Genomic DNA, 13,192 nt, shown 5'->3' with positions numbered 1-13,192 from the left:
AGAAGCACTTGAACCCAGGAGGTGGAGGTTGCAGTGAGCCGAGATTGCCCCGCTGCATTCCAGCCTGAGCAATGAAGTGAGAGTCTGTCTCAAAAAAAAAAAAAAAAAAAAAGTTTTTAACCATAAGGCAGTAAAACAGAGTAATACAAAAATACAAACTCACTGGTTTATCTCCGCCTTATATTGTTATCCAAATTGTGTTTCTGGTGAAAAAGGGATAAGTTGAGTTGACCTACATAACAAAGGCTAAAGCTTTTTACCAATATTTGTGGAGGAGGTTTTTTAAGATTTTTTTTTTTTTGTACTTTATCAGTTTCCAAATAGTTTCTTTTTTTCTCCTATTATCAGCCCCAGGTGCTTGTTTTTGAGGGGCCTCTGAGTCCCTTGAGAGCCCCCTCAAAGGAGGGTAGGATAGGGGTCCTGAAGTTCAGCAGAAAAGAAACGGGTCTGGCAAGAGTGGACAGAGAAATAGTCAGCAGAGACTTGAGAAGAGGGGTTTCAGGTGACAGAGCTCCCATGGGAGAAGCAGGATCCAATAGAGAGAAGAGAAAGAGCAGAGTGGTTTTATAGAGAGCCAGGAAGAACAATTTGTAGCCCAGGGAATCAGGGAATAACCCCTCACTCAGAAAAAGAGAGCCAGAAAGAAGAGACTTCTAGTCTAGGGACTCAGAGAATAGACCACTCAGAACAAGAAGCCCACACGAAGACCTTCCTGCCCAGAAGATTCCTTTCAAAAGAAGCCTGGGACTCTACCCCAGCTTCAGAGAGAATATTCATCCCTTAAGATTCAAAATCTGTCCTTAGCCATCAACGGGCTTTTGTCTGGAGCAATGGCTCAGGAATCTGATTCACCAATGGATCCCTAATCAGTCAGAAATGACAACAAAGACTTCAAAGGCATGCATTTAGGGTCCTGAGTGAGAGGCCCAGTATCCAGTGATGAATCTGTCCTATTTGAGTTTCAACACCGTAATTGTTAAAGAAAAAATTATTCAGTGATACTTCAAATGCACAGTAAAGAAGACTTTATTCAGGACCATCACCGTAGATATACGAACCACTGCAACACAGTCTTGGAGCTGGGGAGAGAGATGGGCTTAACTCTGAATACAGCATGGGGAAGTGGGAATTTATAGCCCAGGAGCAATGCAGGGGTCAGTGAATGGAAAATCACTAAGAGGAAACATCAGGAGTAAGGGAGATGCTGGCTAAACCGACCTAAAAGAATTCTTGCTGAAGACTGGCCAGGGGGATCAGACATCACCTGCAGAATGGTGAAGAATGAAGAACCTGATCAGATATTGAGAATGAGGGGTTCTTTGGTAAATTTGGCAGTGTTCTTTGCTAATGCTGGATTTTGCGAGGAAGTGCACAGTTTAGCCTAGCTAAAGATTTAGAAGTCTGACTAAAGTTGGCCAAGCAAAGAATCTTTGTTATCAACATATTCCATCAAGCCTCACATCCCTGCCTTAAATGATCAAACCATCCGCACTCCTGTATGCTACTGTTCTCCATGAAAAGTTACTTCTTCTTTGTCTTAACCAAAATCCAGCCATTCTAGAAAGACACCAGAAGGCTTTCTGCAGCATCTAAAATTTCCCCACATTCTAGGCCCAAATCCTTTTCCTTTCCCTGTTGCTTTTATATCCACATTGTGTAACCCTCATCTAGAAACCTCAGTTTCTTGGAGTCATTTTTTTTTTTGGGGGGGGACGGAGTTTCCGCTCTTGTTGCCCAGGCTGGAGTGCAGTGGCACGATCTCAGTTCACTGCAACCTCCGTCTCCCAGGTTCAAGTGATTCTCCTGCCTCTGCCCGTTGAGTAGCTGGGATTACAGGTGCCTGCCACCATGCCTGGCTAATTTTTTGTATTTTTAGTAGAGACAGGGTTTCATCCTTTTGGCCAGGCTGGTCCCGAACTCCTGATCTCAGATGATCCACCTGCCTCGGCCTCCCAAAGTGCTGGGATTATAGGCGTGAGCCACTGAGCCAGGCCATTCTGTCTTTTTATATAATGTAACTTGTACTTTTATGTAGTAAGTTATCACAATGGTGTCAGACACTCTGAGGAAGAGTATTTTACTGTATCATTCCCATTACTCAATCAGGAAGTCTTAACAGGCAGATTTTAACAAAAATATAAGACACAACTATGCCCTAGCTTTTCTCACATACTTCCTTCCTCACACTTCACACATTTCTTTTTCTCAGCACCCACTCTTAAGTAATAATTTATTTCCCCTGAATATTACTTACCTTCTGTGGGCTACCTTACATATCATCTGAAAGCATGATCAAAACAGTTATATTTGTGAATAATTTTATTTTGGTTTATTTCTTAGCAGAAGGAGGAGTTAATAGTAACATTTGTAGGCCGGGCACGGTGGCTCACGCCTGTAATCCCAACACTTTGGGAGGCCGAGGCTTGCGGATCATGAGGTCAGGAGATCGAGACCATCCTGGCTAACACGGTGAAACTCTGTCTCTACTAAAATACAAAAAAATTAGCCGGGCATGGTGGCGGGCACCTGTAGTCCCAGCTACTCGGGAGGCTGAGGCAAGAGAATGGCCTGAACCCAGGAGGTGGAGCTTGCAGTGAGCCAAGATCGCACCACTGGACTCCAGCCTGGGAGGCAGAGCGAGACTCCATCTCAAAAAAAAAAAAAAAAAGTAACATTTGTAATCTCCCAGAGATTGCCAAGGAAAACATTCTCCTGGCTGAATTTATGTAGAGTTCATCATCTAACATAAAATATTTTATAAAGGAATGGGCCAATCAAATAACTGCTACGCGGTTGACACCATAAACCAAGTTAGCTTAGTACCACTCTAAATAGTTGCTGGGAATATAATGATTTTCAAAGACATGATCTCTAGAAATAAATAACTAAAAGAGAAGCACGGTGTCATGCATTTATGCATACACATAAGCAGGGACTAGAGATCAAGAATAGAAATAAAAGAGGTTTTTACACTTGGGGTGCTAAGGTCGCAATGATTTATTTGGAGAGAAAACAGAAGCCCTTCTTTAGTAAATGCAAAGCACCATGTGTTTAATGAAGATACATGACCTAAGCTTTGAAGATCGTTTAACTAATTCAATAACCTTACCAAGTATCCATTACTACATCTCAACAATCAAATTTACAGTGACATCTTTGAGTTAAATCTCTCCATAGATGTCTGGAGACAGCTTAATTCTGTTAACTGCTGCCCATTGAATTATGCTTTATTTGGTCGTAGAATTTCATGTCATCTGTTATTCTCCCTCACAACTTGGGAGATATTATTCCTGTATTGTCTGTTCTCGTTGATGAAGAGAAGTCTGTGATAAAGCAATTGTCCTTCCTTTGCAGGTAATCTGCCTTCCATCTCTGGTTGATTTGAAAATATTGTATTAGTCTTTAGTATCTTGCATTTTACTGTGGTATGTCTACATATGGATTTATACTTACTGAGTTTGCTCAGAGCTTGGAGTATTTCCTCAGTCTTAAAGGCCCTAGTTGTGAAAATGTTACTACAGAAAAACTTTCTTTTTTTAACTTAAAATCCTTTTTATTGGGAAATAAATGTAAGATTATAGATAAGTTTGAAAATAAAAGAATTGTTAGAACAAAAAATACTCATATGCCTGTTACCCTAATTTGTCTATTATTATTTTATTAAATTTAGGTTACCATTTGTTCTCTCTCTCTCTCTCTCAATATATATCCCAATTTTCAGTCTTTAGATCTAAATCTTTCAGCAACCTGGACTATCATGGCCCCAGTGTAATGCTTGGCTTTGTACCTCATGAGGGAAGAAATTTTTTTTTTTAATCTTAAGTTCTAGGGTATGTGTGCACCACATGCAGGTTTGTTACATAGGTATACATGTGCCATGTTGGTTTGCTGTACCCATCAACTTGTCATTTACATTAGGTATTTCTCCTAATGCTATCTGTCCCCCAGCCCCCCACCCCCTGACAGGCCCCAGTGTGTGATGTTCCCCACCCTGTGTCCATGCATTCTCATTGTTCAACTCCCATCTGTGAGTGAGAACATGCGGTGTTTGGTTTTCTGTCCTTGTGATAGTTTGCTGAGAATGATGGTTTCCAGCTTCATCCATGTCCTTGCAAAGGACATGAACTTATCCTTTTTTATGGCTTCATAGTATTCCATGGCACATATGTGACACATTTTTTTAATCCAGTCTATCATTGATGGACATTTGGGTTGGTTCCAAGTCTTTGCTATTGTGAATAGCACCACAATTAACACACGTGTGCATGTATACATCTTTATAGTAGCATGATGTATAATCCTTCGGGTATACACCCAGTAATGGGATCGCTGGGTCAAATGGTATTTCTAGTTCTAGATCCTTGAGGAATCGCCACACTGCTTTCCACAATGGTTGAACTAATTTATGCTCCCACCAGCAGTGTAAAAGCATTCCTATTTCTCCACATCCTCTCCGGTATCTGTTGTTTCCTGACTTTTTAATGATCATCATTCTGACTGACATGCGATGGTATCTCATTGTGGTTTTGATTTGCATTTCTCTGATGACCAGCGATGATGAGCATTTTTTATGTGTCTGTTGGCTGCATAAATGTCTTCTTTTGAGAAGTGTCTGTTCATATTCTTTGCCCGCTTTTTGATGGGGTTGTTTTTTTCTTGTAAATTTGTTGAAGTTCTTTGTAGATTCTGGATATTAGCCCTTTGTTAGACGGGTATATTGCAAAACTTTTCTCCTATTTTTTAGATTGCCTGTTCACTCTGATGAGAGTTTCTTCTGCTGTGCAGAAGCTCTTTAGTTTAATTAGATCGCATTTGTCTATTTTAGCTTTTGTTGCCATTGCTTTTGGTGTTCTAGTCATGAAGTCTTTACCCATGCCTATGTCTTGAATGGTATTGCCTAGGTTTTCTTCTAGGGTTTTTTATGGTGTTAGGTCTTACATTTAAGTCTTTAATCCATCTTGAGTTAATTTTTGTGTATGGTGTAAGGAAGGGATCCAGTTTCAGCTTTCTACATATGGCTAGCCAGTTTTCCCAGCACCGTTTATTAAATAGGGGATCCTTTGAGGGAAGAATATTATTTCTAATATTTTAATCCAGCTAAGTATGTAAAAAGAATTCTTTTTCATATTTTATCTATTATTTCTGTATGATTGGAGTATGAGTCAAAACATCTCAATATAAATAAAAGTTACATTTCAGTATTTTTTTTTTCTAAAATTACAAAACACTAGTGGTCAAAAACACTACTATTTCCAATTCTCTTTACTTTGTTAACATTATTTTTTGTACTTATGAGAGAAGAGTTTGCAATCCAAAAAGAGCAGGAAGGAAGAGAGATTAGAGATTTTTTCTCCTGCTTGCTCTATACATATGAGATATTTATATATCTATATATCAACAGTTGACCTTTGAATAACACTGGTTTAAACTGTGTGAGTCCACTTATAGGTGGATTTTTTCAGCCAAATACAGATTGAAAATATAGTATTTGTGGGACGTGAAACCCACATATGTGGAGGGCCAACTTTTCATATGTGAGCTCTGCAAGGTTGACTGTGGGACCTGAGTATGTGCAGACTTCGGTATATGCAGGGCTCCTGAATCCAATACCCCACTAATACTGAGGGATGACTGTATATGTCTCTATCTATCTACCCTATCATATATATATATATATATATATATATACACACACACACACACACACACACAAAAATATATGTATATATATATGTATGTGTGTGTGTATATATATATATATATATATATATATACTTCGTATATTACTTTGCTAGGGTTGTTATAACAATTACTGCAGACTGGATGAGTTAAACAACAGAAATTTATTTTCTCACAGTTCTGGAGGCTAGAAGTGTGAGGTCAAGGCATCAGATGTGTTAATTTTATTCTGAAATTTCTCTCCTTGGCTTTTAGATAGTCATTTTCTCATCTTGTCTTCTCATGGACTTTTTTCTGTGCACATGTATGTCTGTACCTAAATTTCCTCTTCAAATAAGGACACCAGTGATATTGGATTACGACCCAGACATGTGACCTCATTTTACATTAGTTACCTCTTAAAAGTCTCTATCTCCAAATATAGCCACCTTCTGATATACTGGGATGGCAGGGGGCAGGGTACAGCATATTAATTTGGGGAAAGGACACAATTCAGCCTATAACATATGCAATATATTCTTCTCTGATCTATATTATATAACTTTTATATATAATACATATATAATTTAATATACATTTTAACCCTTTGATTAATTTTCTCACTGCAGAGAAAACAAGAATTAAAGAAAAGCTTCAGGTGATACCATTTTTGAATGAGTAAGAATTGAGCCTGCCCTTAACACAAAAATGAAGTAGAAATAAACTGACTTAGGGAACAGCATAAAAAAGTTCTCTTATGAGTCAAGATTTCAGTGTGATGTCATCATTTTTTCCAGGGATTAAATGTTAGAATATATTGCATGCCCATATTGAGGTGGAATCATAAACTTATTTCAGACTTATTATAATGGCTCATTTTCTTATGCCTTCACCATTGAACTTGTACTTAGCTGGGGATTGAGCTGAAAGTGTGCCTTTTCTGTATCTAGCATAGTTGCACCAAATCTGACCTTAATCCCAAATTTTCCTCTCTGTAATATCTTGTTTCCAAATGAGGCTCACACTGAATTTTCTCTTGTTAGAAATATAACTGGCAAGACCAATCAAAACCATTCATTCCATTCAGTTGCCTGTGAACAAGCTTGATTTGCTTTGTTATTAATACATCTTCTTGTGGGTTAAGTAGAAAGCTCTTTTGTAAATATCCCTCAGTTTAAGTATATATAGTTTACATTTCCAGGTAAACTATAAATTCTCTGAGAAAGGCCCAGCATGATGGTTCAAGCCTATAATCCCAGCTCTTTGGGAGTCTGAGATGGGTGGATCACTGGAGGTCAGGAGTTTGAGACCAGCCTGGCCAATGTGGTGAAACCCCATCTCTACCAAAAATACAAAAATTAGCCAGGCATGGTGGTGCACGCCTGTAATCTCAGCTACTCAGGAGGCCAAGGCAAGTGATTAAACCCAGGAGGTGGAGGTTGCAGTGAGCTGAGATCGCACCACTGCACTCCAGCCTGGGTGACAAGCTGGACTCTGTCTCAAAAAAAAAAAAAAAAAAAAAAATTCTGTGAAAAGATCTGTGATTTCCATTCTCCTTTATAGTAATTGTTAAGCACTCACAATTAGATGGTTATAACAACTATCAAAGAAAAACAATTATTTTAATAAATATTTTTCATCATTTTCTCCTTTCTAAGCCCTATGCTATGCACTAAAAACTGCAGAGAAAATCAACACATTCTCTACCTCACAGCAGATTTCTTGGAGAGAGATAGGGGTGGGGAGGGGAGTAAGGGTTGCTAAATGTTGTCAGCTTTGTAATACAACTCTCAAAGGGAGATAGTTATTAGGGAGGCGAAGTGCTCAGGCTCAGATTTCAGGTTGCCTAGATTTGAATTCTGTCTTCACTGCTTCTTTTATGATTTGCCCAAATTACTTAAGCTCTTTAAACCACAGTTTCCTCACCCTTAAGATAGGGATAATAAATAGAACTTATCTCATAAAATTACTATGAGGATTATAAGTGATTATGAAGTTGATTAAATTTCCCCAGTGCTTCATACAAAGAAAGGACTCAAAGGATATGCTAGTTCATAGTAGGGGCATAGAAGAAGATATCCCTTCTCTCCTGGGATATAGGGTATACGTAACTGTCCACTATAAAATTGAAGATAGGCTAGAGAAAAGCTAAAAATGAAGAATCTAATAACTCTTTAGCCAAGAGAAAATGAAACATGAGGGAAAGGGAGAAGTTCCAAATGAGGTCCACTTTGTCGTGGGCCACTGAATGGTGGTGCCATTCAGGCAGAGGAAACCCAGAAGGAGGAGTCATTCTGTAGTTAGAGGGCACTTAATGAGATAGTATTAGAGATAACTCAGGTTGACTTGTTGGTACATATCTGGGTGCAAAGTCTCCATAGGTCCGGAATTTTGAATAGTTTTCTGGAGTCATTTGATTATTGTTAAAACCAAGAGAATTGGTGAGATCACAGAATACAATAATGATCAATAAGAGGGAAGGGAAGAGAGCCAAGAATGGGACACTGGGAAGCATACACATTTAATTAAGGTTTGGTAAGGTGAAAGGTGTCAGCAGAGAATGTAAAGGTGAAATAATGAGAGAAAAAGGAGGACATCAAGGAGAAAGTCGTGTTTTGAAAAAAACAAAAAGGACACATTTTCAAGAAAGACATTGTCAATAGTTTAAATGTCACAAAATAGTAGAGTATAATGCAATTAAAAAAAACAAAATCTATTGCTTTTGTTAATTAAATAACTAGTAACCTCGGCTGCAGCAGTTTCAGTAGAGTGAGGAGAGTTGACACCAAACTGCACCAGTGGAGTGAAAATAAGTGGGAAGAAAGAGTGAGGAAGTGGAGGACAGTCTTTTTTTTTTTTTTAAATAAAATATTTTCCCAAACTGTCTTTTCTGGAACTTCCAACATGTCTGCTTAAGAGCTTGTCTAAGTTGAATTCATTCGAACTTCTTGAACCTAATTAGTTTCTTTTTTTTTTTTTTTTTGAGTTGGAGCCTTGCTCTATCACCCAGGCTGGAGTTCAATGGTGCAATTTCGGCTCACTGCAACCTCCTCCTCCTGGGTTCAAGCAGTTCTCCTGCCTCAGCCCAATTAGTTTTAAAGACACTGCATATATTGGCAGGGAAAACCTAGAACACAAAGTCAAACTTCCAATTATCTCCCTTCAGTGCTCAAATCAAGAGTTCATTTGTTGCAAGGAGTGGGGATCTGGACTCCAGGGAGAAGAATAGAGTTTTAGGAGGAGAGTTCTCCTAAAACTAAATGGAAGGAGGGTTCTTTGAGATACCAAGGATTTGCAGGACTTTATTTACAATGAAATGTTAGTTTCAGACAGCCCAGGAGGAATAGGTCTATTAAAGGAAAGCAAGAGTAGTCGGCGTAAGGAAACAATTTGCATTGGAGCCTGAGAGTGAGTATAGTAATGACCACATGAGAGACCCGTTTGACTCAAGTACTTCAAAGCATTGCCAGTGTTAGTCTTTGCTCCATAATCAAGTGGGGAAAAAGTGAAATGTCTTTGAAGAGCATTTCCTGTAGGTGGCCTTTGAGGAGGTCCTGAAAATTCCAAACCTACAAGTATTAATGGCAAAGAATAAAAATTTCTTTATGTAAAATACTTTTAAAAATCTTTCTAAATAGCAAGACATTATATATTACCATTGTTAAAAGATAAACGAATTGAGAAATACCATTAGAATTATATGCAGCAGATAAAATGGTCACTTTTTTTTTTGAGACGGAGTCTCGCTCTGTCGCCAGGCTGGAGCACAGTGGCGTGATCTTGGCTCATTACAACCTCCAACTCCCTGGTTCAAGTGATTCTTCTGCCTCAGCCTCCCGAGTAGCTGGGATTACAGGCACGTGCCACCACCCCAGCCAATTTTTGTATTTTTAGCAGAGACGGGGTTTCACCATGTTGGGCAGGATGGTCTTGATCTCCTGACCTTGTGATCCACCCGCCTTGGCCTCCCAAAGTGTTGGGATTACAGGCGTGAGCCACTGCGCCCAGCCAAAAGGTCACTTTTTAAACTTAAAAATTATTAAGAAAACAGTGAAAACTTAATGTTTAAAAGAGTAGAAATAGGGAAAATTATTACACAGAAAAAGATAAACAACAGAGAAAGATAAATAAATTGCCAGTGAATATGTAAAAAGTTGCTCAGCACCAGTGGTAGTTCAAATCCAAATAGCACTGAGTTAGCATTTGTTAACTAATAAATTGGCAAAAATTATATTTTGATAAAACCCAGTGTTGTTGACATCCCAAGAAAAAGGGCTATGCTCACACAGCCTTGGAGCATGTGCACATTGATGATTTTTTTGGCATAAAAATTAGTGGTTTCTATTAAAATCAGCAATGTAATTCACAATCGCTAAGACATGGAATCAACCTAGGTGCCCATCAACTGTGGATTGGATAAAGAAAATATGGTACATATATGTCATGGAATACTTTGCAGCCATAAAAAGAATAAAATCATGTCCTTTACAGCAACATGGATGCAACTCGATGCCATTATGCTAAGCGAATTAACACAGGAATAGAAAACCAAATACCACATATTCTCACTTATAAGCAGGAGCTAAACATTGAGTACACGTGGACACAAAGATGGGAACAATAGAAACTGGGGACTACTCGAGGGTAGAAGGAGGGAGGGGGTAAAGGTTGAAAAACAACTACTATGCCTAGTACCTGAGTGATTGGATCAATCATGCAGCAAACCTCAGCATTACACAACATACCCATGTAACAAACCTGCACATGTACCCACTGTATCTAAAATCAAAAGTTGAAATTATAAAAAATAAAAAAATAAAGTCAACAATGTATATTTCTCTCACACAGCCATCACTATGATGTATTTGGAATAATATATGCATAAGGATGTTCATTGCAGTGTTGTCTGCAAGGGCAAAGTGAAAACAATCTGAATAACCATCAATATGACACATGCAATCACCACTGACAGCATGGGAAAGAGAGACATCTATTATGAAAAGACCACTAAGACATATGATTACATGATAAGTGCAAGGTTCATGAATAAATAGTATGTATACTAGTATAGCACACTTCTTTCTAAGAAAGAAACCATAACACATACAAGAATGGACAAGAAATTATTAACAATAGCTAACTTTGGTGATAAGACTGTAGGTTGTAAAAAGCCAGACTTTCATTTCTCATTTTAAACCCAATGCATTATTTAAATCTAACCCTACTGCATTCATTATCTTTATAATAAAATAAATATGTAAAACAATGAAACATAGTTTTTAAGTATTTGGGACATAAATTAAACATTAATATATTACACCTCTTAAACTTGGTACTTTAGTATCCCATTTCTCTGTGAGAACTCTGAAAGCTTCATCTTCCACAGTTTAGGTAATTCTTTGGTGTCTTATTTTGTTATTTTCTTGCCCTGAGATTAGCAACGTCAGATCTCCAAACTGCTAACTCTTCTCTTTGGCAGATCAAATGCTTCTTCTTAAAAAAATTAATTTTTTAAAATGTATTTCATAGGATTTTTGTTCTCTCTCTCCCTCTTTTATGCATATGTGTGTGTGTCTGATTAGTCTTCATTATCTTAAAATGGTTAGTCCTGATAGACCTGTTTCTTCAAAATTTCTCTCAGTTCTTTGGCAGTTTGCTCTTAGCTTATAATTAAAGATCAATTTCTGACTTGTCTTGTTCTAGAAAACCTCAATGGAAATTACAGCAAGCTGAATAGGATATTAATTAAAAACATAAACCTGGTGAAACCCGAACATAGAGGCTCCAGTTCAAAGATGCTTCCAATAGTTGACATGGCCATTCAGTCCTTAAAACCAGCTATTTTTCTTTCGAATTACATTACCTTTAATTCTGTAAATTGGATGTTATATAGTACTATGAAAACTGCTGTGAGTAATTATAATACTCATTGCTGAGTGATGTGACTTCTTTCTCAAGGCTATTTCTGAGGGAAATTGTACAATTAGATCTTTAGCTATTGTGACTTGTTTTGGAAATCATGGTGGCCCTCCAGGGAGCTAATGAATCTTTAATTATTTAGAGGTTCACATGAGACCCCTTACAGATATAAGCACATTAGCTCTGTAGCTAAGGGAACATTTAAAAACAGTAACATGAAATGTGTCAGACATAGAGGAAAGATGAAGAAGCAAGTAGAAGCTAATGCAAACAGAGGAACTGCCAGCTCTCTGTGGCACTCTAGCTCTCTCTGTCAGTATTTGGTTGGCAATGTAGACATAGTGGATGAGTGCAATTACATATGTTAGGCTCATTCTGAAATGCAGGAGCATTTTAGATTTTCATGTAGAAGGCTGACAAGCAAACTACATCTAGGATATACTTTGATAACTTTGAGTTGAGAGCCACATTTTTTGAAGGTAAACCATCTCCCTGTTTTAAAGTAGTGTTTAAAATTATAAAAATATTAATACATCTGTAATATAAAATATTTAGATATAAATACTACAAGTGCAAATGAATTTTTTTTTCTACTTCTGCATTCAACTTTTCTCTTCTCCCTTTAGGGAAAACACTTTTGTGTAAAGGCCTCCAAAATATATGTAGAGGCGTATGTATGTTAAAAACATGTATACATATAATGCATAACCAAACAAATGAAATATCCTAAACATATGGACCTGAAAATTGCTTATAATAAATTTGAACTGAACATATAGGCATAAATGTGGTTCAGAAGTGTCCAGTTGAAGCAACTTCACTTTGTTAGGTCAACAAAAGTTGGGGACACCAAGATCTACTCCTCTGATTTTGTTCTAGCATTATCTTAATGGAAATGTTTACTGAAATGGAAATACATGTAGTGGACATCGTGGTGGTGTCTCAAGCATTCAGTGTTCCCTGCTCTCACACACTCCTAACCAAATAATGAATTTCTCAGCTTCACAATGTTTAAGTGACATGAGTCCCATGCCCAATTCTTGGTCATTGTAATTGGTGCATGAAGGAACGTGTGCCTTCTGCTAATCAAATCAGAATGAAGTACAACTTTTTCATTCCATGATTGAAGGGGGAAATGCCTTCTTTCCAAATGCAGCAGAGGAAGCACGAGGTACTAGGATTGGAAGTTGTCTACTCATGACATGATATTTTAAGCCATAGAATAAAACTGAGACCTAATGTCTTAGTCCTTTCAGGTCGCTATACCAGAATATCACAGCCTGGATGGTTTATGAACAACATAGATTTATTTCTTACAGTTCTAGAGACCAGGAAGTCCAAGATTAAGGTGTCAACAGATTCAGGGTCTAATGAGGATTTGTTTCCTGGTTCACAGACAGCTGTCTTTTTGCTGTGTCCTCACATGGTGGAAGGGGCAAGGAAGTTCTCTAAGGTCTCTTTTATAAGGGCACTAATCCCATTCATGAGGGCTCTGTCCTCATGACCTAATCACCCCCCGAAGACCCACTGCTAAATATCATCACACTAGGGATTAGATTTAAACATACAAATTTTGGGGGGATACAAACATTCAATCTATATCACTTAAGGTAGA

This window comes from Gorilla gorilla, chromosome 1, assembly GCF_029281585.2.
Source record: "Gorilla gorilla gorilla isolate KB3781 chromosome 1, NHGRI_mGorGor1-v2.1_pri, whole genome shotgun sequence".
In the NCBI taxonomy this organism is placed as follows: domain Eukaryota; kingdom Metazoa; phylum Chordata; class Mammalia; order Primates; family Hominidae; genus Gorilla; species Gorilla gorilla.
This window is presented reverse-complemented; position numbering follows the sequence as displayed.